Raw genomic sequence first — 25,164 nt, 5'->3', positions numbered from 1 at the left:
AAACTAAACTAAAAATGAGTTTTTTCCAGCCTTTTAGTGCTACAGACTGTTAGGAGATCACAACAGGAAAAATACTCAAACCTGCCTCATTCTTTTCTTCTGCAAACATGCAGTGTTCATGTTGTACACACTAACACACATGTAGGACATTTCTTAGACCCAAATAAACTATAGTGATAACACTCCACCAGTATCATACTCTGGAGTAACAAGTGACTGTAGAGATAACAAAAAATGTCTTCCCCACCTTCCTTCTTCATGGAAAGAGATATTAAAACCCATACCATATGGTTTACTAGATGGGATAATTTTCTTTCCATTATTAAGGAGACCCATTCTACAAAAGCATTACTGTACCAGGAACCTGCCAGAATTTTCTATGGATTGTTCCTTCTGAGGAGAGGTGGCATTTCCCCCACCTATTCTGAAACAGTATAAGTGGAGAATAAGGAGGATCCAGGTGACTATAAGAATAAAGAGGATCTGGGTAACAATAGGCCAGTTAGCCTCACCTCTGTCCTTGGGAAAACCTTTGAAAAAATTATTAAGGATCCCATTTGTGGGAGTCCAGCAGGAAAAATAATGCTGAAGGGCAACCAGCATGGGTTCATAACAGGTAGATCCTGTCTGACTAACCTTGTTTCTTTTTATGACCAGGTCACAAAATGCTTAGATGCAGGGGATAAGGGAGATGCCATTTACCTGGATTTTAAGAAAGCCTTCAATATGGTATCTCATCCTGTTCTCATAAATAAGCTGAGTGGCTGTGACATAGATGATTATACAGTCAGGTGAGTGGCAAATTGGCTAACGGGACACACCCAGAAAGTGGTGGTGGATGGGTCAGCATTGACCTGGAAAGATGTGTGCAGTGGAGTTCCCCAAGGTTCGGTCCTTGGACCAGTGCTCCTCAATGTCTTCATCAGTGACTTGAGTGAAGTGTGGAGAGCACTCTGCCCAAATTTGTGGATGACACCAAAGTATGGGGTAAAGTAAAAACACTAGTGTGCAGGGAACAAATCCAGGCAGTTCTGGACAAGTTGGAGAAGTGGGCAGAACAGAATAGCATGCAATTCAACAAGAACAAATGCAAAGTGCTGCACCTGGGGAGAAGGAATCACCAGCACACCGATAGGCTGGGGGATGACCCTCTCAGCAGCACTGTAGCTGAAAGGGATCTTGGAGTCATAGCTGACTCCAAGATGAACATGAGTTGTCAATGTGATGGAGTGATCAGTCAAGCTAACCGTACTTTATCATGCCTCAGCAGGTGCATCACAAACAGGTCCAGGGAGGTGATACTTCCCCTCCATGGGGCACTGGTGAGGCCACATCTGGAGTACTGCATCCAGTTTTGGGCACTGTACTTCAAGAGGGATGTCGATAACCTTGAGAGGGTCCAGAGGAGGGCCACTTGTATTGTTAGGGGCCTGCAGGTAAGGTCCTACGAGGAGAGATTAAGGGACTAGAATCTCTTCAGCCTCCACAAGAGAAGGCTGAGAGGTGATCTTGTAGCTGCCTACAAATCATCAGTGGGGGGACAGCAAGGGATAGGAGATGCTCTGTTTACCAGGGCACCCCTTGGAGTAACTAGAAATAATGGCCACAAACTGGCAGAGAGCAGATTCAGGTTAGACATCAGGAAGAACTTTACAGTAAAGGTTACTAGAATCTGGAATGGGCTTCCAAGGGAAGTGGTGCTTTCCCCGACCTCAGGCGTCTTTAAGAGGAGACTGGACAAGCACCTTGAATGGAGTTATCTGACCCGAGCACTCTTTCTTGCCCAGGGCTGTGGGTTGGATTCAATGATCTGCTGAGGTCCCTTCCAACCCTAATATCTAAAAGCAGGAGGTATAAACTAGGAGAAGAACTCCTAGTGTAATAGAGTCATCTGTCTGCAAGTCTTTTGCTGCTCCTTCTCACTTCCAGCTCCTTGGCTTCTATGAAATTATGCTTCAAGGCCTTCTGCCATCTCTCTGCCTGCAGCAGTTCATGAGATACCTTCAGCAGGGTGATTATTTAGTAAAGAAGAGTCTCATGTAAAAAAAATGCAGTTTCAGACTGTATCAATGTAGGAATTAATTTGCTTTTAGGTGCTGGAGGCACTATTATGTTTTCCTGCCCCCTGAGTTTTGTTTTTCCTATCTTCCAATATATAGGCCCAAATGTTGACTCTATGGACTTGTACAGACATTCAGTTTCTCCTAGAAAAGTCCCTACTCTCCCAGGAGAAACCACAAGTGTACAGATGTTCAAGCTTTTTTTCCTGGAGTAAAAATAGCTGCTCCTGGAGAAAAGTAATCTGGGCACAACCAGTGTTAAATCATCCCCAGGTAGTTGTACATGTCTGTAAACGCTGTATATTAATATATCTAATATTTGAACACATATATCCTTCCTAGTAGATGCCTGCACTGGGCTGGATCTGGGCTTCTGTGCATGTAGCTTCTCAGCAGGTTGCGCTCTCTTGTATGCAAGTTCTGAGCAGCCAATCTGGTGGGATGCTGGGAATCTGGGAGCCTGGGATCCTTAGCCCTCAAGGTCCTTAACAGCTCAGGTTCCTAGCTGGGGCAAAACACACCATAAAAGCTTCTAAATAGTTGGACCTTCCATTACTTTCAGGGTCTCAAGCACAAGGACAGACTGCCAGGAACTGTGTCATGTTTCTCGGTCTCCCAGATCTTCCATATTTCCTGGTCCAAGGTAGCAATGAGGGAGACTGGAAACCCCCAGCTTCCTGTTTGATGAGCTGTTAGGGCTTGGGGTTAGCTCAGGGAGTCTTGGAACTATATTGTGAAAATTGAAACAAATATCATTCAGACATTTTAAAAGTAAAATATTGGGATTTCTGTTTCATTGAAATTTTTTTTTCATCCTGTTTCAGGAAGATTTTTTTTGAAGTTTCAACTTTCCAATGGAATGAAAATTCTAGTTTCTAACCATCTCTAATTTGTAGTATGTTTATCTTCTGTAAACATAGGAATAACATTGTTATATAATAGATTGCTAATTTACTGTGCCTTTTTTCAGTGGAGAACCTGGCATATTGGTCAAAATGGATTGTGTTAAAAAAATCCTGTAACTTCATATTAACCCCAAACTGGTATTAACTCTGGGAGAAGCAAGATTTGTTTGGCAGTATTTTTTACTGGAACAATTTCATAGTTGGAAACAATGTTAGACAGGTTTTTGGTTACAAAAACACCATTCCTCATCAGGGTCTGACCTAAGGAGAGGCTTTTGGAGCTCAAAGGTTTGTGTAATCTCTCTTAGAAGTACAAAGATGGCCCAATACAAGATATCACCTGAACACATCTTGCTTCTGTCCCACTTCCTAGACTGGGGTGCTCAACCTGTGGCCCATGGAGCCTTGGAATCTGGTCCTGGTGCCTCCGCATGGGTTGGGAAATTTGGCTGTGGAGGGAACAGTGACAGCACTGCCACCCCTCTCCTCTGCCAAACTTTCAAGCCCTGTGGGGCAGATCTGACCTGGTCCATGACCCACCCCGTGCACATCCAGATTGGACCCAGGCCACAAACCTTTCCCTTGGGGCCACTGCTTCCCACACAGCCAGGCCATGCCCCTTCCCTCTGCCCAGTCAGGTTGGGGCTGGGTTATGCCCCCTTTCTCCCGTGGACTGGGCCATGCCCCCTCTGCTGGTATGGCTAGCTTGGTGCTGGGCCACACCCCTCCCCCCTTCCTCTCCTCCCCTTGCCCATGGAGCTGGGCTATGCCCCCTTCCTTATACCCAGCCAGGTTGGGGCCAGGCCATGCCTCCTTCTTCCTGTGGGGCTGGGCTGTGCCCCCACTCCTGAAGGGCTGGATTGGGGCTAGGTCACAGCCTTTCTCCTCCCACGGGGCCAAGTTATGGCCAGTCCAAGCTCCCTTCCACTGTGTGATTGGATCAGAGCTGGGTTGCCCCCTCCCCCTGCTTCACAGCCACTTGGGGCCTTGCCAGCTCGTGTTCAACAAGCTTGAGCACTATCATGACATTGACTACCGTGGCTACAACAACAACACTACAACACTTCTATCTGCTCTGAGGATAATAGCCTTTGTCACTCTGTATGGGGATCTCAAACTCTGCTATGTTTAATCATAAGATATCATGTGCCTGTGCTAGTTTCTCTCATATAATGAAGGGGGAATATTTTAAATCATGCTGAGTTTTCATTTTTTATGCAAAGTAAATATATTTCCTGTAATGAGTGGGCATTATAGCAGGTAGAAAACAACTGTAGGACTTTGATTCCATGGCAATGGACACAGAAACAATTGTGGTCATCTATAGCAACTAGTTGTGGTCATATATAGCAACTATAAGTACAGAGGTATAACAGGCAGAAAGAGGTCCATGTACAGGCTTTTAAAGAATTCTGTTATAGATAATTTAAAGAAGTCTGGACTGAGGATTGTGTAGTGTAGCTGTAAATGCTAGCCTGGGTGATTGAAATTCCCGCTGCAAGTGCTTTATACAAACATTTAGTTACTTATCAGCACAATGAAAAGGTCTACTTCTTGGGGGCATCTGAAATAAAAAACAGCTGCTTGGTGTTCCAGGAGCTTCCTTCCACAAGGAGGTTTATAACCACTGGCTAAATTCTGCAAGAGGCAAAACTTACTGAATCCTCAGGGGCACCCAAAATTAAATTTGTCAGCAGTAAGCATTTTTATTCTCTGAAAGTATGCTGATAAAATAACGCATATGTTCCACTTCTCTGCTTTTACTTTTCCCTTAGTAAGTCTATTTTGAGAGCATGTAAATGTATGGCAAAATTCCGTTTGTTATAATTTTCACGTATCTTCTTTACGTTGATTCACTAGCTTCTTTAGGCCCTCTTATAAGCTTTTTAAGATGACAAATCAAATAAAGATGAGCATGCATTTTCTTGGATTATTTAGTGTAACTTGTTCATTGTTCCACAACTATCCCCTCTGCATAGGTATTCTCCACTTGTGCACATCCAAATTGCATCTCAGTACATTGATACATAAGGGGGTTGTGTGTGTGTGTGTGTGTGTGTGTGTGTGTGTGTGTATTTGTATTTCATTGTCTAGTAGGGGATAACAGCATTTTTGTGTCAGCTAGGAGAAAGAATAGTTCTCTAGCAATAATAATAAGAATTTCCAATGAACCTGGAAGAAAGGAATGCTTGCCTCAGATGGTAACCTGAAGCTGCCTTCAAAGCTGTGGTTAGACATATCTATTATTTAGGTACTCCTGTGTCCCCTGCCAGAGTATCTTCATATGCCCCAAGTACTTAATGAGGAAAATGATATTACTGATTTTTGCCTTTTCTCCTTCCCAGTGAGAAAAAGACATAGCTTATTTTTGTATGCAGCTGGAGATGCTAAAAAGAGGTAATGTGTGAGGTACTACTTAGCTGTTATATGTGGTATTGTTTCTTTAAATGTGATACTTTTGAGTATGTCCGAACATTACATTGAGATTGTTGGAGTGATCTCAATGCCTTGGTGTACAAGCATTCACAGAGCTAAGATCACCCAAAAATGGCATGCCCAGTGTAAAGTTTACTCGTGTCAGAGGGGCCATGTCATGTCATGGCAAAGGGTTAACTCCATTTGCAGGGGATAACCTGGCCTAGTGAATGCTTGTATGCATTCACAGCATAGTCCTGGGGCTGCAAAAGCCCGTCCACTTGCCACAGCCCCAGGCTGTGCTGTTTTAACACGCTTTTCCCACCTCCTTCCCTTCCCAGTCCTTGACTGGGCTATTTTACCGCTTTGACTACCTTGCCCTCTAGACAGGGCAGCCCCTACTTGTGTACCTGTTACCCCCTCCCCTCACTGCAGACCTGCCAACTCCCCTCTCCCCTGCCATGTTCCCAGTCACCCTGATCTTACCAGTCCTTCCCACACTGACTTCCTCTGCCTGCACCTCTTCTTGGTAAGCAGCTAATGTTTGCATGTATGGGCTCCTGACTCAGGTTTAGTCAGCTTACACTAAGCCACCTAAATTTGAGCCAGGTCATGGAAATGCTGGTTCATGCCCTTTGCATGCTTCCCTGAACACCATGTTTGCTTTTAGTCTGGGTGGCAGCTCAGAATAAAGTTACCAGCCCTGATAACTGTGTTGTGCTTTCATCCCTGGCCTAGTCTAACTCCAAATGTGGTGGAGTCACAAAGGTATCAGAGAACATAATCAGGAAGTTGTTTTTAACTAGCTACAAAGAGGCTGTCATTTCTCTGAAATGAAACCTAAGAACTATAGGATCAAAATATCTAAAACTTGTCTTACAGCAACACGGATGATGGAAGTCAGGTTCAAACATACAGGGTGTGTGCAGGGTGTGTGCGTGGATGTTTGGTTCCTTGGGGACAACTAGCAGTGGTGCATCTTGCACTGCAGCTACTTGTCTCTGGGGAATGCCCATGCTATAAGTCCTTTGGCTTATGGCAAGTTACCCTGGGGGCAGTAGGGGAGGCTGGAGGCAGCACTGTGCTGGGCCCAGCAACCTTACCTGGGGTTCTGGGGGCCTTCTGAGGCTGCAGTCGCGGTGATGCTGCTGGGTGGAGCTTGGCCAGCAGCTGTAGTGTGACTCTAGATGGTCTGGATCTGCTTTTCAGCAATGTGTGCTGCTAAAGCGTACACTGCTCCATTGTTTTTTTTCTGCAGGATATCCACAGGTCAAAAAAATCTCTGAAACCCCCACCCCGGAGCAGCACATGCTCAGGCAGCATGTCCTTGCAGCATGGAGAACACTGGATTATGTGGTATGTACCACTGCAAACACCACATACCACACAACCATGCTCATGTAGGTACACCCATAGGCAGCAGCATATCGTTTTATGGAACATTCTTACCTCTACAATTAATTACTACTAGGTTCAGGTCTGTGCAGATCATAATGTGCAACTCCTCTTTTTAAGCGATCAGATCCCAATAGCCAAGCCGGCAAGAATGACCCTTATAAGATGCTTTGGGAATAAAATACCTGGCTTCAGCAACATATTAAAATAAGCAAGATATTAAAAAGCAGAGGAGAATTTGATCTGTCCCACAAAGAATAATCAACATACTATTTAAAGTATGCAAAGGTGTCTAGATGCTGTGCTGATGTTATCCTTAGAAATACAAAATAGCAAACAAAAAATTCATGTAAAGATGTGCTTTTTCAGTCAGTAGCCCCTTACTAAGATAACAAATGTGAGGTGTCTAGCCAAGTCTTTTCCTTTTTGTCACAATGCATGTTACCATGTACAAGGCGATAAGAAATGATGGGACTGTTGATTAAAACTATGGTTTCACTGGTTTACAGCAAAACAGTCTTCTGTGTCTGCCTAATGGAATTGTGATTATAGAACATATTAATGGTAACAAAAGTTTTAAAACCATTAAGCTTCTAGGCAGTCTTACAGCTTTCTTATTTAATGAATAGTGCCTATGAAAGAAAAAAAATGACAATGAAAAGTGAAATCTGCTATTATTTGTCATGCCTACAATAGCTACTATATTGCTGTCAGGTTCTGTTGTGTGCATTGTGCATCCTTTCGCAGTACTTAGACATGCTGACATAAAATACAAAGATTATCCAATTACATTTTGTGCAACTGCATCTCATTTTGCTAATGCTTACAAATTAAGGGTGTCTGTCACCCCTTACGTGAGACAGAGCACAGATAGCATTTTAAATCCCATGAATTTTATAGTGTGCATCACGAACACAGAAGCAGCCCATATCATAAATAGTTGACATGTAGCTCATAATCTCTGTCTAGTCAATATGAAAATGGAGTTATGTGATGCATACAGAACTAATTCACTCTTACAGTCATTTATTATTACCAACATTATTTATTTGTGGTAATTTACTGTTAGTAATTTATTTACATGGAACAATTTAAATGTAAACTATAAGTGCTTGACTAATTTCAGAGTGATCAGTGTGTATTATCTTATATTTTTTTCCTTTCCAACTGCTTTGCCACATTATAAATGGCAAATTCTGAAGAAATCCAACAAACCCTCAATGAAGTCAAGTCTATGTGTTGAGAACCTTTTATAGATGGGCTCCTTGTCTATAATGAATGTATTTGTATGAAATACAAGTTCCTCAATGAGAAAAAAGAATCCAACTGAAACTACCAGTCATGATGGAGCAGTATGGCACAATGTGGCCCCAAAAGCAGAGGTTCATTATAATTAGAATTGTGCACCTGCAGATTCTCAAAGCAATACAGAAATTCATTATAACTGCATTTTTGTGTCAGTAAAGTAAGGTTCTGACAGTGCCATGCACAGGTGTTACTTTTCTATCAGGAGAATCACCATACTTTCAACAGAAACTAGAGGGGCAAACATACCTCTTCTGGGAGAAAGATCTTCCAGGTTTCAACCTAGAAGATCTCATCTGCAAGGGAAACAGTCTTGCAAGAGTGAATGCTTGTGTGCTTTCCTCCTGGTCCAGTTTGGGAGGGGAGTGAAGAAGCAGGGCAATATTCCCCACACTTCCCCAAACTGGTGACTGCTCAGGTGAGGGAATGGGTGGGGAACAGAAATTTCTACTGGTTTGTATCCAGTGCCAACTGTTTGTGCCAGGTAAGCAGAAGGAGCCTTTCTTCCCCTGCATTCTTTCTCTTCAGTGTTGTGCATGCTTCTTGCTAGTGCCCCTAGGCCATGTCTACATGAGATGCTGACTGCAAAGTAGCTTGTTACTACTGTGCAGTAGAATTGCATGGCAGGAAGCATGATGCGCCAGTACTACACAATAGTAATGAGCTACTGCACAGTCAGCATCACCCAGAAGCTATTTGGCAATGCTGCTGTGCACTAACTCCACTTGTACAAGTACTAAATGATTGTACAGTAATGGCTGCACAGTCAGTGTCTTGTATAGACATGATCCTTGAGTAAATAACCCTAGCCTCCATCCAGTTGTAGTAGCCATGATAATGACAGAGTACAACCAGCAATGAAATGGAATGACACTGGGAAATTAAGTCCAATTTCTTATCAACTAGACCATTATACTACCTGAATGAGCAGCAGGACCTCCATGTTAAAGTAAATACTATATATTCTTACGCTACCCAAACTGCATGCTCCCTCTAGCAACATAAACAGGTGATTGACAGGGCAGATCCAGCAAGGTTGCAGTGGTTGATGTGGTTGTCTGGTCACAACCTCCTTTGCTGCCAAGAGCTCTGGTCTTGGCCACTGGATACATGTGCAGTGAGCTCTTTTCAGTGTCTTGGATCCACCATTGCCCAGGAAACACTAGTAGGTAAACAGTGGCAGGCACTGTGCATCCCTGTAGTATTTCCAGTATGAGACCTGTGCTTTATCAATAGTACATCCAACCTCTCATAAAATCTGAGAGGAATAGTTGTTATAAACATTCCTTAGCCCATATTTTAGTTTGTTAGGGGAAGAAAGAGAGAAACAAAGAACTATGAACTTGTTATGGATGTGTCTACATGTGCAATTAATTCAAAGCAATAAACTCCAGAGCAGTTTGACCTGAAGTAAACTACTCCCAGGTGCAGCATCTACACGTGTGCCCATGACAGCAGCAATTTGAGCTGGGGTGGAGCACTTTATGACAGGGCCACTCCTGCCCTGCTTTGCCTCAGGCTCAGGTGCCTGCTTTGCCCATGTGGTGGCAACAGACATGTTGGGCCTGGCTGGGACACAAGGGTGCTGAAAGTGTGGAGCTGTGTGGCTAGGTGGAAGGCAGGAGTTCGCCTCCTCCTGGCTGGGCTGACCAGGTACAATTTACATTTGTGGTCAGCATCTACATGCACGTTTAACTGAAATTCATTACCCTGGTGTAAGATAGTACTGTCCCTGACTACTATTTTACTGCAGTGTAAATTAGTTTATGAAGGCCTAATAGCATTGTATGTGTAGATGGTGATGCTTTACTCTGCAGCTAATTAGTTGATTCCTCAGTAAAGCACACATGGAGATTTGGTCTGTGAGTTTCTAAAGCTGGTTTTAAAAGCTTTAAAAATGTGGGTCAGATTCTTGAATCATAAATCATAGGGTGAGATGGAACCTCCAGGGTCATTAGTTTAACCCTTAACACAGCTACAAGATACACAGTTTCTAAAGCCTCCCAGAAAGATGCCTATTCTACCCCTTGTTGAACACCCTGCCCCTCCAAAGGATATTCTACAACTTCTCTGGGTAGTTTTTTCCACTGTCCTACTGCTCTGTTAGGAAGATTTGGTTTTTGGTTTTTTTTCCCTTAAGATTTAATCTAAATCTGCTTTGCTGAGTTTTACTCATTACCTCATGTCCTGCCCTATGGCAAGGGAAGCAGTTGTTCTCCCTCTTCTTTATGGCAGCCTTTCAAGAAGAACTTAGCGTCACTCTATAAAAAGTGGCATTACCTTTGGCCCTGTTTTTTTGTCTTTTGTTTCCTTGCAGTTGTCCATTGAGGCATCCTACCGAACTGACTCTAAGACCCTTTCTATGAGACAGTCACAGGTTCCATTTTTTTTAAACAAAACATTTTCTGACTTTTCCTGCAATTTGTATGAGAAGCATAGCACTCCCTATTTCAATGCACTTTGAAGAGAAAGCAGGATTACCTTAGTGTCAAATCACTCAGCTATCTGGTTTACCTTTTTGTTTTCATCTTGGTTTTTATTGCCAGTAACATGGTTACATATGGGCTAACCGTATGCCAAGATGTAAGTATCAGATGGTTGGCCAGAAGTCTGGCATCAGCAGGAATTAGTTTATTAGGCCAGATTTCCAACTGGGAAAATGAATCCTTAGCAAATGGGTGATTGCGGAATTCACAAAAATTACTATTGGACAAGATGAGATGGTGTCTTTCCCCACTCAAGGTGGTACCTTACACTTTACGTATTTCCTTGGAAGTCAGTGGGACATTTTGTGGAATATGTGAATCATCATGAGTAGGAGTGTTGATATCTGGGTATTAAAAAGCACTGGATCCATGAGGATAAATGGAGGATAAATATTTAATATATTTCTAGTATATACCACTTTCTGGTATTAATTCAGTGTCATAGAATCATAGTACCCAGAGCCCAACTGAAATAAAGACCCCATTTCAGTAGGCACTGTCCTGATGCATTGAGCTACTGTCAGTGCAGAAGGATTTATAATACAAATCCAATTATCTTCTTCTATGGTAATCCCTCATAGTCAAGGATAATTGACTCCAAAGATTGTCTTGTGTGTAGGCCCAAACAAAGCTGACAAGACCAATCCAGGATCAACAGACTCTGCTGCAACTCAGTTATGCGTTTCCATGTAGGGAGGTGGCTCCAGATTCTGGACTTTGCTCAGTGACAAGCTATTTCTGCTGCTCCCTCTTTTCCATCTCCTGTTGTTGTTTATGACTTCAAAGTACTGAGATCCTTGCAACAGACTCTTCCTCCATTTGGGGAAGTCCTGAATTGTCTCTCATGAGTAGATGTCAATGTTGGATATTTTCAAGTTGGCCTTGAAGACATCCTTGAAGTGTTTTTTTTTCTGCCCTGCTCTTGAGCATACACCTTGGTTGAGCTGGGAGAATAAAACTTGCTTTGGGAGTCTGGAGTTGGAGATCTGGATGATGTGACTGGCCCAGTGAAACTGATGTCAGATGATCATTACCTCAATGCTCATGGTGTTTGTTTTTGAGGGGATGCTAATGTTAGTGCATCTGTCTTTCCACTGGATTTGAAGCATCTTCCTCAAGCAGAACTGATGGTACTTCTCCAGCAACTTGAGGTGTCTCCTATATGTTGTCCACATCTCAGTTCCATACACTTAGGTGGGAATGACAACTGCTTGATAAACCATAAATTTTTTTCAGATCTGATGCTGCAATCTTCAAACACCCATTTCCTCAGGCATTCAAAAGCTGCACTTGCAAATTTGAGGTAATGTTGGATTTTGTTAGTCAGCCTTCTGCGAGAGGTGGCTTCCAAGCTACAGGAAATATTCAATATTCTCTAGAATCTCACTGCGAATATGAATTACTGAAGTTGGGCACTGCTCATTAAGAGCTTGTTGATGGCGGACCTTAGTCTTCTGAATGTTAAGCATCAGTCCCATTTTCTTGTATGCCTCAGTAAAGGTGTTGATGAAGGTCTGCTTCTGAATGAACACAGACTACAGCATCATCAGTGTACTGGAGCTTGATGATGGAGGTCAGGATGATCTTGGTTTTGGTTTGGCATTGGATGAGATTAAACAACTACCATCTATTACGTAGTTTAGCTTCACCCCAACTCAAAGGTTGGTGGTGGTCAGATGTCGCATTGTGGTAAGGAAAATCAAGAAGAGTATTGGGGCAATGATGCTGCTTTGCTTAACTCACATCTTAATCTCAATGGAATCTGTGATAGATCCATTACTGAGAACCACCACCTGCATACTGTTGTGGAGCAGGAGAAGAATAGTGACAAATTTTGGTGGGCATCTGTATCTTAAAAGGATCCTCCACAGCACTTCTCAATTGACAGAGTCAAAGGCTTTTGTGAGGTCAAAGGCCATATAGAGAGGTTTATGTTGTTCTTGGCATTTTTTCTGCAGCTGGTTTGTTGAGAAGATCATGCTAGTTGTGCCTCTTGATGCCCTAAACCCAAACTGAGATTCCAACAGCAGTTCTCAGCAAGTGGAAAGAAACAATTCAGGAGGGTTCTCACAATGATCTTTCTGGTGGTGGATAGTGAAGAAATCCCTCTGTAATTTCCATAGTGAGACTAATCTCCTTTCTTGAAGATTGTCACAGTCATGGCATCCTTGAGGTCATCTGGGATTTCCTCACTGTTCCAGCTCCGTAAGATGATGGCATGGAGCTGTGATGTGAGCTTCTTCCCCCTTCCCCCACAATCACATTTGAACGTTTTAGCAGGGATTCCATAAGCTCCAGATGACTTGTGTAACACAAGTTGCCCTCAAGGGTGCCTGTGATGTCTTCTGGTGGCCACTCAGCCTTTGTTTCTCCCTGCCTTTTAAGCATCCTCCTCTTCTGCTTCCTGCCATGCCTTGATGTTAACATGTATTTAGAAATTGGAGGTTGCTCTAGGAATCCTTGAGTGATATCATCTGCTCATAAGCCATGATCTGCCTGCTCACCAGCTTAAGGGCAATTTCATGGCCTCTTTACCTATCCTTTTATCCATGTCCACGCCTCACAGATGTTACCAAGCAATTAATTATTTTAAATGAGTTCCATGGAACCTCGGCCCTAATCTCAATGAATCTATTGGGCCCTTGGCACTGGTCCACGTTGCTCTCCCAGTCCCTCCCTGTGCCCTGGATTCTCTAGCCTCATCCATCTCAGCCTCTCTCTGGTCTTGGACTCCCTAGCCTCTTCTCTACTCTGCTTATGGGCTCTGGCCTTACTCCCAGGCTTCTGGTCCTGCTCCTGGGACTTTTGGAACCTCCTCCTCTGCATATTCCCCCCAAACCATCAGTTGCTGGGATCCCCACCTCCCCTTGGCTCCATCCTAAATTGCTGGTGTTTCCCAAACCCTAGGGCTGTATTACCCACAGGATTTCTTGTTGTTCATCAGAAGTGTCACTCCAGGAGCTCCTCTCATGTGAGCCTCAAAAATGCATTCAAAATGATCCTTCCAATGGACATTGATGACTCCCCTTTTCTGAAGAGGGCTGCTCAGTTACAGTTATAGCTGCTGAATTGCACCCCACCTCATATAAGTCCTAGACAACCTTCTTGTAACTTCTGCTTTTGTGTCAGTTAATGACTATGATTGTTTGTGACAATTATGTTCTCTCGATCATAAATTTCCTAGTTCTAATTTCTGCCACCTGGAAGCCTATGAGTCCTGGGTTTCCTGGCCTCAGGGCAGTCCACATGGGGTTCACACGGACTTCAAGTCTTTCAGGGAAGAATGAACAGCCAAGAAATCAGGCAAGTTTCAAAGCCTGCCTGGCAGAACCCTACTTATGTCCCATTGGAAATGTCACTGAAGCTTACATGTTCTGATGAAATGTTTCACTTGCACCAAATTGGTATTTTTTAATGGAAATAAAAATCCATTAATTTTTTTCTGATGAACTCTGCAAGAGTGTGTATGTGTTTGTATGTGTGGGCAGGAGAGACTGTCCAGAAAAGAGCATACACTTTTACCTGCTGCTTCCTCTACAGTCTCTGCACATGCTTTTTTTTGTATCCCTGAAGCTGGGGATGAAAGGGTGGGAAACCTGGAGTGCTGACTTTTCTCTCAGATTTTCTTCTCTTTTTTGAATCTTTTCTCGTCTGTACTTAGAACTGTGAGCAGGACTCCTGGCAGACAATATCTACATTTACTTCCCCAGTCTGATCACTGTACACTGACAGCACAAGTGCATCAGGTTACTATTAATGCTGTTTATATTGCTTTTGGCTGTGATTTCCTCAGGAAAAAAATAATCAGACTAAAAGGTCCAGTGTAAGTTACATTGTTATGAATTGCTTGATTATAGTATTATAGATTGCATACCATTCATTCAGTCCAGCTTTCACATGGGGCTTTTAGTTATGTTACAATGGGCAAAGTCAGTCTGAGATGTGGAACAGGAATCCTGCTGCGTGACTGTCCACCTCTGGCATGGGGAGAAGGCAGGGGAGAGACAGCCAACAGCTCTGTTTTATCATCAGTTACTACAAGAATGTACTTGTAATGGAAAAGGCACTGGAAAGTGAAGTGCTTTTTTAGAATGGTGTTTTTGCCACCTTGAAACTTGACCTCGGGCCCTGATGGCCAATGTACTTCAGTCTGGAGACCTGGGGTACATCAGATATTTTTATGGGGGTTTCATCTTCTTCTACTTAAAAAGATTTAGATAATTATCCTGAAGGGAACTTTAACACATTCCAGTTTAACCAAATGTTCTTGTTATTCCCAATTTTCTTTTTTCTTGTGCATATAACAGGTTTGGGGGCTTACTGACCAAACTCCCCTAAAAAATAAATTAATTTCAGGTCAACCTGCTGTGTGACTTCAGGCAAGTCATTTCCCTTCACTGTGCCTGCTTCCTTTACTCTGCTTCATGCACATTCTTTCACAATATCTGATGAAGTGAGCTTCAGCTCATGAAATCTTGTGCTATATTATATACACACACATATGCATACGTGCATACATCTGTCTGGCCAGCTGACTGCCCAGCTGGCCAGCCATCCTTTAGTTAGTCTGTTATGTGCAAATCTACCCTGGCTTTCACCTGTTTCCTGTCCCAGAGACTGTCTCTTACTACATCTATATACGTGACCCTGTTCCCACTTAGGGCCAATTAGATACTACATTACTGATAGCACAGCTTCTTTAACTCTGATAGAAATAAAATGAGATTACTTGCAAACTCTCAAAACAAAACAAAACAAAACAAAACAAAACAAAACAAAACAAAGGCATCGTATTATGGTCCAGTATTTTAAGTTATCATTTTAATAATGGAATAGAATGTACGGGCTAAGTCCTATTTCACTATAAATGTTAAACAGCACATATTCAACTGTGTAGCTGAAGTTTTGGTACTTACACATGGTTTGGGATTCTGTTTCTCCATGTGCACACTCTTTCCAGAAGTAAAATGCAAGAGAAACAAGACTCTCCCCCTCATCTTTTAGCCTATAGCTTAGTACATAGGCTAGATGGTAGTCAATTGCTCTCCATGTTCACTGAGGGCAGAACAAAAGAAAATTGTCTTAATTTGCAGCAAAAGAAACAGACGTGAGAAGATCTTCCTAATTAAATGGTTAACGGCAACTGAAACAGGCTATAGAGGAAGGCAGTGGGAACTCCTTTGCTTGATGTTTTTAAGTAACATCCTTCAGGAATTGTAGGTATGCTTGATCCTGCCGCAGTGTGAGGAGCTTGCACTATGTGATAACGTGAGACATACTTCAATGATTCAGTGAGAAAGCAGTTGCACCCCATCACAGTTTCCACTTCTAATATTTCATTTTGGCATTTTCAACATCCTGGTCCTTTGTCAGTCATGGTTTTAAACAGGAGCAGGACGGGGCATGCAGAGCCAGCTACCTCCCTCCTGAGGCTCCCCCACCACCTGGCTTTAAGCCCAGAAATTCAGATGTGACCCTAGAAGCCACTCAGCTGGGTGGACAGATGGGGCTCTGAGTGGGGGCCTCATGCCATGACCTCACAGCCAACCCACTGCGGCCTGGTTTTGGGCTACGGCCCAGTGGTTGGGAACCTCTGGTCTAGCTCGCTCAGAATCCTAGCCCTGTCCTTCAGCATATTTACTACTCTCCCTATCTTGGTGTCATCTGCAAACTTGCTGAGGGTGCGCTATATGCCATCTTCCAGGTCATTGATGAAGACATTGAACAAAACTGACCCCAGGGGCACTCTACTTGATACCAGCTGCCAGCTATTGATTACTACACTCTAAGCCCAATGCTCCAGCTAGTTTTCTATCCACCTTATAGTCCATTCATCTTTTGTATTTTATTTCAGTGGATACCAAAAAGAATCAACAAGAGAGAGCACAAAAGTGGAGGTGATCCTTCTTATTGGACTGACACCATATAAAATGAATGAATGGGGAGTCCATCGGTGTTAGAACAGTACCTAATATTTGGCTCTCATTGAAAGAGGCAGGCAGAGAGGTAACCCAAGGTTTCCAGGCCTTTTAAATTAGATCAGTCCCATTGTAATTGAACCCTAATGACCCCAGACTTCTTTTAGCCCCCTTGTGCCCAATTTCCTTTCCTTAAATTGAAGGAACTTTTTGCACAACAGGAAGACACTGTATTAAGAAGAGTAATGACTGAACATGACATCTTCAATGCAGTATTTCCCCCCCTTCTCCATCTTCAGTCCTTCATTCAGGATTAAAGTTGGTATCCTTAGCATATAGTCATCCATGTAGTGATAAAGAGGGAAACAGTATAACCTACTTGCAATCCCAATTCCTGGCGTGTGCTGGGAATCACTGAGCAGAAAGTGGATAGGGCCTGGCAGGGCAAGTAATTGGCTAGGCTAGCTAGTCAAGGGCTTCTTTGGATCATAAAAATAAGGCCTTACTGTTCACTGCCATCATCAAGGCTTGCCTTCTATAAGATGGAAAAGACCATCAATGTAAGTGGAAATGTTGTTCTGTAGCCTGCCTTGTGAGAACTTGCTGGTGTGCAGCATATAGTTTATAGTCTCCCTGAAGCCCTCCACTGACTATGGAAAAAGAGGGCCAGAAAGTCATAGCCTTCCCAGGATGGAGAAGTATGGAACCAGGAGGGGGCAGCTTTGACTTCTCAGCATGAGCAGTGAATATGGAGATGAGAGTAGTGGAGAGCAAGAACTTCTATACATGTTTTGGCAGCTAATTGTCCCTCTTTGGGACCATTTTTTTCCTACTATTTTTCTTGTAGCACGTTACACACCAGCATTCACTATGACCATGTGTAACAAGTGGGCATCCCGGGGCCAATCTCAATATAGACCCATCCACATGTTTGTGGATGAGCCACCTATCCATCTCACCTGCCATGCCTTGATGTTCTGATTATCTGATGTTAATCAGGTGGGAGGCTGCATTTTACCTGCCCTGGTGACAAGGGCCTCTGTACATGCTCCAACATCCCCTTGATGCATTCCATGCCTCACAGATGTTTCCTGGCTTAACACCTGGCCTCATCATCATCATGGCCTAACACCTGGCCTCATCATCATCTCTACATATACTGGGCTCCCAGTCCCATCCCTGGGCCTACTAGCCCCATCCTTTAGCTCCAGGCCATGTCCTCAGGCCCCATCCCAAGGCTACAAGCCTGCCCCATCCTTGGACTCCAAGCCCCGTCCCCAGACATCCACCGCTCTCTCTATCTCTGGGCCCTGGGCCCTCTTGCTATGGGCTCCAAGCCCCTCACAATATGGACTAGGACTCCAAGCCCCATCCCTCTATGGAGCCTAACACCCAGCTCCCCTATATGTCCCAGGCTGTCCTGCGAGATTGGGGCTGTTGCAGGTCCCTGCACCTGGCCTGGGCCCTGCCTTAGTGCTTGCAGTGAGTCTGGGCTCCCCTGTCTCAGATCACAACCCACCAGCGATGTGGGGACTGGGGTTTTCAGGCATCCCTACCTGTCTTTCACTGGGGAGGTAACTGGTCTGCCATTTCTGGGGAGATAGCTCACCACAGGTAGCTCCACAAGAGCACCCTTCCTGGCAGGGTGCAGTTTCAGGTCATGACCAGGACCATGGGGCCTCTTCCTTCTCCATAGCCCCAGTCCTTACCTCCAAGTGGTGCTGAGCAGCAGCTCAGCCAGTGATGACCCTCTGGCTCTTGGCAGCAGACTGTTGCCCTGCAGTTCAGGGACCCAGCCCTTATATACTCCAGCTGGACCTGGTTCCCTAATCAAGCATCAGTGCCTGATTGGGATTCTAGCCAGCTGTAGGCTACCTGGCTGCTGCCTATGCACCCTGTGCTCTGTTACACTATGCCATATTCTATTCCCCTTCCAGCTACATGAGCCACAAAGTTAAGCAGACAGCCCTTTCCAGGTAGTCTTCTTACAATATGTCTATACAAGACCAAGCACATACAAACAAGCGAAGAACAAGCCTTTTCACAGGCCATTCTCTCACCCCACCTTAAATCTGGTATGTTGGAACTGCTCCAGGTTTATGTACCTGGCTTGAAATTTGGAGTACTACTGTAGTACTCTATGGCACTCTTGTTTCTATGTATGACGCTACAATGAACAAGTAAAGAAATTAGAGCTGGGGGGGACTTAGGAAATTCAGTCCAATAAGCAAATATGTTTTATGTGAAATAAACAAGACTCACTAGGCTTGGGGGAATGACTTCAGTGCAGATACGAGAGATTGTAAAGGCTTTAAACAGAAGTGTTTGTTGAGGGCACAGTATGTATATTCATCTCTCCAATGCATTTTCCTTCTACTGAGCAGGCCCTCAATCAGGCAGCTCATTAAAGTCAATCTTAAAAAAGAAAGAGAAAAAACCACTGAAAGTGAAAAGTTTGGTCCACAAAAGTACTAGAGTTGCTTTAAGTTCTAAAAAATGGTATTGGAAGTAATTTGCCAAAGGTGAGCGTGAAATGTATGTCATAACCAGAGCTAAAACTTGAGTCCTTCCTTAAGCATTAAGCCCTGGCCCCAGTGCCATAGCAAGGGGGAGTGAGCAGGGCGACTGCCCCGGATACCAAAGCAAAGGGGTGCCAACAGGTGCTGCCGAGCCAGAGCAGGGCACAGGGCGGAGCTGTGAGCAGCTCATTGGGTGAGGGATGGGGGAAATAACACTCTCTGCTGCATGCACTCCTGGCCAAGCATGGGGGTGTGTATGCCCCCCGATCCATGTGTAGGTCGAGGGTGGGCTGGTACGGCAGGCTTTGCCCTGAGTGCCAAACTTTCTTGCCATGGCACTTTCTGGACCCTCACAGAATTTTACTTTTCAGTACTTATGACAAACTTATTTAGAGGTTGGCAAATGTGCCCTCAGCATCAGGTTTCATTGGCCTTTATTCTCACCTCTTGTGCAAAAATCCATAAAGATAATAAATAATGTGCAAAATATGTGCAAAATATGTTTTCGCCTCCAGTGCAACTTTTCCTGGGTGGCCTGCACTTACTGTAAAGCACAGCCTCTGGAATAGCTATAAGGGCTGTTCCAACTGATGGCAGCCTCCCCTCAGTGTCTTTGGGGCTGCTTCATGGCCCAGAATGGACCTAACATTTAGCCAGAAAACAACTCCCTCTTCTGTCCTTGATATAGACCAACAGCCCCTGCCCCATGCAAATTCTGTGAGGGTTGAACAGTGTAGCAGATGTATGATGGGGTGTTTGACACCCTGGGCAGCAGTCGTGCATGGGGTAGTGTCAGTGGCTTTGCTGTGGCTGGGGCAGCGGCAATGCCAGACACACAACTGCTGCTCTTTTTGTACCCACCCTCCAGGGTCAGTGCCTAGTGCTGGTGCCCGGTTTGCCTCCCTTTCATTATGTTATTGCCATGTAGGCTGCCTATACCAACCCTATGCAATCAGTGAAGTTACTGTTCCATATCCTTGTAATCATTTTCATTCTCCCTGTGAATTACTTGGGGGTGGAATCCAGCCCCACATCTCTTGTCTTTAGTTTTAGGGCAGAGAACGCAACTTCATTCCATCTCCTACTACTTGACTTATCCACTTTTTCAATTCAGTCTATGTACCAGGAAGTTTTTGCAGGAAGGAGAAGGTGGTGGCCTCACTGGTGCCAGAGGGGAAGGAGAAAAAGGAGACAGTACTGCTTTCGTAGTCCACATGGAACACACATGTTATTCTTCCCATATTTGATTTTTCCTCTACCACTCAAAAGGGAAAAGGTTAGGGGACTTTAGGGGAAAAGTTCTCTACCTCATCACATCCTAGGTGGTTACTTGCATTGAGCCTCCCTAACCTCATTCCTGGAGTGCCTTGGGAATAAGGATTTCAAACACAAGTAACAGTTACATCTGTTTAGAAAGGCGTGAAAGGGGGAAGGGAGGAGAGAAACTAAAATTGCACTCTGCAAACAGAGAAAAGAGGGGTATGCAAGATTGTAGCCACTTTATCAGGACTACAAAGTATTAATAAGCAATTTACAAGCCATAAGAAATACAGCTCCATGGTACTGTACAATACTACCAAAAGCTGGTAGTAGTTTTCCTACTTAACTATTACAAGCAAAAGCAAAGACTTATAAAGAATAAAAGATATAGAATAACAAGAAGTGTTAGCCCACCATCTGTCCTCCCACACTTCTTCTGTAATTTAACAGATCGTCTGGAGCTTAAAAGTAAACTAATAACTATGACATATGGATGCAAGCTTCTTTGAGCCAATGTTCACTGATCAGAAAACTGTAGGTTGTTAATGCATATAAGTGTACATTTTAATGTCTGTGTGAATGACCAGGCAAATAATGTGTGGCTTTATCTGTTTTCTGTTGCACATAAATACACTCACACTTAAGGCACCAGAGCAAATCCAAATCCCTAGCAGCAAGTGCTGTCTTCTTCAGACTAAGGCCTTACATTTTTTATAAGATGTTTAAATGTAATGTTTAAATGCAGGAAGTTGTCTCCTTGTTGTACATCTTTAGTTATTGGCCTTTTCAGTTTAAGGATTGGCTAGGAATAGTAAAGGCTATTCAGATAACTTTCTTTAGAGTGGCAATGCCCCAGACATGCTATTAACCCTCTGCATGTCTACCTAACACGCGCGCGCACACGCACACACACACACAGACACACGGTACATCCAAAGGCATGCAGGGGATTAATATATCTATATCTATATCTATATTAGATCTATATACAATATTAACCGCCTGTATGTCTTTGTATGTACCTGTATCTATAGATACCTATATATATCTTTTCAAAAGACAGCTAACCACTAGAAGAGCAGTTGTATTCTCTAGCCTGTCAGTCAAGTGAAGGCATATAAACGTGCTTGTATTTTACCTGGAGTGTAGAGCCAGGTATGATTAAGATTCTATTTCCATTGTACAAGGCCTTTGGCAGTAGGTTATAATATTCTCAAAAGATCACCTTACAGGTTGAATTTTTGTATGCCTGCTAGAAAGCAAAATCTTATGGAAGCTTTGAGCAAAAATGGTCCAGCAAAAATTAGAAGAGAACTAAGTAGTCATCTTCAGCGTTATACATTTTGTATTTTATCTAACAACTTTAGTGTCTTATAGTTCTAAGCAAAAACTTGCAATCTGACAGTCACATACACCCTAATTCAACAAAACATTTAATCATGGGCTTCATTGTAGCCCCATTCATTTAAGCATATAAGTACATGCCTATATCCAACTGAGGTCAAAGGGTTTTAAGCACATGCTTAGAGATAGACATGTGCCTTGCTGAATAATAATGAACTACTGAATTGAGGCCCCAATCCCTAGTTATAGGGGACATTTTCTCCCCTTTTTTCTGACTTGGCCATGTTCAAAATGTACTTCATTCCTGTGCATTGGCTTCCACTGTGGAATAATAAGGTTTCACTCTCATTCTTCCAATATTTTCCTGGTATTATGCATATATTATAACAGTGAAATTTAACATTCAGTAAATGACCTCTTAATAGTTTTCTATGTATGTGGGTAAAAAACTTTAATGAAACTTCCCTTTTAACAGATTATAATTTATGTAGGTGAGCATGGAACAAGACAGTAGCTAGAAGGAATGTCTCATTTAACAAGATATGTGAAGGTGTATATAATTTCTTGGTTTCAGAAAGATTAAGGTTAGATGAGACCATTAGATCTTTTAGCCTGACCTCCTGTGTGTAACAGTCAATATATTTTACTGAGTTAACATTAAATGGAACCCCATATTTTAGTTTTAAAAGAAGTATCTGCATCTTCAAAAAGCTATAACATATGCTACAAGCAAAGAACAGAAGAGTCCAAGGCACTCACCACCAAATTTCTGGACCCATGTGGAGCTCCATGGGCTGGACAACATAGCACCGTGGGTTGAATCTGGCCTGCAGGCAAGAGTTGATCACCTGTGTTTTTATGGATTTATTGCACAACTTTGCACTTTTCAGAAAAGCAACAGCATATAAAAGTATGCTATGAGTGCACAATGAAATAACTATTTAGTAAACATGTAAGACAAAAGTCACAGTTGTTTTCACCGCCTTAACTCTGCTTATTTTTAGATAGTCATCAGCGAATATGTTTGGGGAGGCAGAGATAGAATAGTTTAAATAAGAACAAACCTTGACTGAGCAACTCATTCACTAACCACCCTCCAACCTTCACCCGAAATAAGTCAGGGGCCCTTGAAGAAAAATGTAGGCATATATTAATTATAATATTAATTAAGAATAACGTGAGGCTTTTATCCTAAGAACACACCTAAAGGGGTCAAGGTAAATCTGCAGAGAAATGTCTGATATTAGCATTTTCTGATTGTGTGCTTTACTGTGCATCCTAAATATTCTTTTATGTGGCCATATGTATAAGATCTATATAATATGTTATCTTCATACACTCAAAGTTAAGTCTTAAGTATCCTACCCCATAACATTTCCTTCCACATGCAATTTCACAGTACCACAACAGAAATATACATGGCTACCTACTACGTTGCTTTCTGATGTATACAACAGATATTCTGAAAGATCTGAAAACTCATAAGCTATTAAAAAAGATTCCTTTTACTTAACTCAATATATTTGGGCAGTTGGCTATTTCTACACTAATTTTTAGTTTTAGAGACTGGGTACACAAGGAGTTAAGGATCTACAAATAAACACAGGGCAGCACCTAAAGAACAGCATTCTGAAATCTGATAAATAAAAAATGGGCATAGTATCAAATTTAATCACATTTGTATTCACATGTTGTTGAGAGCAGACACTGATTTACAATCTATCAACAGTCACCAGATTTTGTGACTGCTTTATATACATATGAATGGATGGACGGATGGATGGATAGATAAACAGACAGTGAAATTATGTTGCAAATTACATGGCACCAGACACATTTATAAAAGATACCTCGTCTAACTGATATTAAAAATACTGCAGATTTTTGCCAGAGCAGATCTCTAGGAAGCTTTCACTTTATAATATGGGAAGCTTAAAAAAGCCTTTTACTGTTCAGCATTCAAATAGAACTTCTTTAAAACTAGGACTTAGCAATTCCTGTTTGGATACAATATAGTCTATAGGCTACTGAAGATTGGATGTTGGAAGGGTTAGTATGGTTATTATGTTATGCTAATATGCATTAAGGCATCACACAAAAATATCACATCAAAATATGCCTCCTTCTAAGAAATATACAGAAGTCAGCAGTGGACATTACAATGGGAAGACCTCCTTTCACCACTGAGGGCTGCTCACTTTTAATACAGCCAATCTGGTCTAGATGTCTTAAAGATCCAGACCCCCTTTTCTTCCTCTCTTCATAATGCAGTCAGGGGCTTCCCATTACATTCTACACTGTGTACACAGAGTTCTTTTGAAAATCTTGCATGTAATTTCTCAGTTTCTGAGTTTCACCATCTGTTAACAGGGAAAAAAGAGGGGAGGGAGGAAGAGATATGAGATAATGAATGTCCATAGACTTATAACATACAATATTGCTCTGAATTAATCTGGAACTACATAATTAAAACTAATTTCTGCAGCCATTATAGCACCAATGGCTGTTTATAGATGTTACATTTTTCTAGGTTTAATCTGGACTACAGCTGTCACTATATACACATGGACATCTGTAGTTTACATTTTAGGCAATCTAAACTGTATTACTTAACATGTATATAGGCATTGCTTTTAGGAAAAATCATCCTTAGGAAGTCAGATAAACACTGCAAATATCAGTCCCCTCAAAGGAAACTCATTTGGGTTTTTGCAACAAAAGAGAGGGTCTCAGGAACAAAGTAACACCTTTCTAAGTCAAATGTGCTAACAGCACCTCACCCTGACTAAGTGTCAGTATCCTGACTAAGCCCCCAACCCTGCCCAGTTACATGGGTTACTGCTCTGTGAAGAAGGGGGGAAACTCCCTTGATCACCTATTAACCCTTAATTTGATTTGAAATGTGATATGAACTGGGTGTGTCTACAAGTGCGCATTTACTGCACAGTAACCAAAATTACTATGTAGTACAGGTATGCATCTACACGTGAATGCCCATACTGCACAGTAAATATGGTGACTTATGTGTACTTGAGAGTATATTTCTTATCTACATCATGCAGGTATCAAACTTACACCCAATTAGTTACTGCTCAGTAACAAATATGTAGACACGTTGCCACACAGTAACCCAGGGAGCCTCCTTGCTCAGTTTGCCCAACTACTAAGAGGCTGGCCTGAGCCCATCCCCAGGGCTCCTGGCTGGCTGCCTCTCCTGGCTTCAACTTGGGACACACCCACCAAGTGTTGGCAGCTGGCTCTGGCTTCAGTTTGGGACTAAAGTTAGTCCCAAGTGTAGGCAGCCATGTGACCAGAGGCTGGAGCTCCCCACACTGGCCACAAGGGCATGTGGCAGGCTGCACATGTAGATGCCAGCCTATTTCTGCTTACTGCATAGTAACTTACTGTGCAGTAAATTTGACTTGGTTTAAATGCATGTGTAGATATGCCCACTATGTGATACAAATCAGTTAACATGGCTTAGAAAATGCTGAGCACATCTTCAAATAGTCAATGATGTCAGTGGAACTATTTACAAATGTAGTTTTGTCCATCTT

The 25,164-nt window shown here is 42.8% G+C and overlaps 1 long non-coding RNA gene across 1 annotated transcript in view; it reads right to left on the bottom strand.

Moving 5' to 3' along the window:
• Positions 1 to 25,164, bottom strand: part of LOC109300135 — a 56,550-nt gene that overhangs the window by 26,026 nt on the left and 5,360 nt on the right. Inside the window, exon 2 of the long non-coding RNA XR_002098136.1 lies at positions 23,806 to 23,967. This is a non-coding gene — a long non-coding RNA (uncharacterized LOC109300135). The remainder of the gene's footprint in view (positions 1 to 23,805; positions 23,968 to 25,164) is intronic.

This window comes from Gavialis gangeticus, unplaced genomic scaffold (genome assembly GCF_001723915.1).
Source record: "Gavialis gangeticus isolate Ggan-Ray unplaced genomic scaffold, GavGan_comp1, whole genome shotgun sequence".
In the NCBI taxonomy this organism is placed as follows: domain Eukaryota; kingdom Metazoa; phylum Chordata; order Crocodylia; family Gavialidae; genus Gavialis; species Gavialis gangeticus.
This window is presented reverse-complemented; position numbering and strand designations above follow the sequence as displayed.